The sequence below is a fragment of the Chrysochloris asiatica genome, unplaced genomic scaffold (assembly GCF_000296735.1).
Source record: "Chrysochloris asiatica unplaced genomic scaffold, ChrAsi1.0 scaffold00357, whole genome shotgun sequence".
In the NCBI taxonomy this organism is placed as follows: Eukaryota; Metazoa; Chordata; class Mammalia; order Afrosoricida; family Chrysochloridae; genus Chrysochloris; species Chrysochloris asiatica.
The window spans coordinates 322746-323931 of record NW_006408875.1 but is presented as its reverse complement, the minus strand read 5'-3'; positions in this window follow the sequence as shown (position 1 = coordinate 323931).

Here is a 1186-nt window from a genome sequence, read left to right as displayed (position 1 = left end):
TGCAAAGTATAAGTAGTCCAGAACACTTAATTGTGCTCATGAGGAATCTGTACATGGACCAAGAGGCAGTTGTTCGAACAGAATATGGGAACATTTAATGGTTTAAAATTAAGAAAGGTGTGTGACAGGGTTATATTCTTTCACCATACTTATTCGATATGAAGGAAAATGTGGCGGCAGTGTTGGAGGAAGACTCTTTAACAACCTGCAATATGCATATGATACAACCTTCCTTGATGAAAATGAAGAGGACTTCAAATACTGATGAAGATCAAAGAGCACAGCCTTTGGTATGGATTGCATCTCAATGTAAAGAAAACAAAAATCTTGGCCACTGCACCAATAATAACATTCTTATCAATGGAGTAAAGATTGAAGTTTTCAAGGACTTCATTCTTTTTGGATCAACCATCAACACTCATGGAAGCATCAGTCAAGAAATCAAATGACATATTGCATTAGGTAAACCTGCTGCACAAGACCTTTTTAAAGTGTTGAAGAGCAAGAACTAAAATGCACCTGACCCAAGCCATGATATTGTCAATAACCTCATATGCATGTGAAAGCTGGACAGCAAATAAGGAAGACCATACAAGAATTGATGCATTTGAGTTATGGTGTTGGAAGAGAAAATTGAAAGTACCATGAGATGCCAAAAGAACCAACAGATCTGTGTTGAAAGAAATGCAGCCAGAGTGTTCCTTGGAGTCCAAGATGGTCAAACTTCATCTCTCTTACTTCAGACATATTGTCAGGAGGGACCAGTCACTGAAGAAGGATATCATGTTTAGTAAGGTGGAGGGTCAGCGAAAAAGAGGAAGTCCTCCAGTGAGATGGATTGGCAATGTGGCAGCACCAGTGCGCTCAAGCGTGGCAACAATTGTGAGGTTGGCCCAGAACCGGGCAGTGTTTAATTCTGTTGTACTATGAGTTGGTACTGACTCGATGGCACCTAACAACAACAATTTATTACTTTGAATTATCTTTCATCTTTCCCTTACGGTACTTTCTCTATAGCTCTAAAGTATAATTTCTATCTTTTACACTTTAATGTTTAAATAAATGTTTTAGTTTCTCATTAATTATAATTTAGTGTTTCTTTGGTTAGGCTAGTATTAATTCAATGTGATCATATGATTTGAAATCTTCTGGGTGTAGGCTAGATGCTTTAGTGAAGCTATACTTT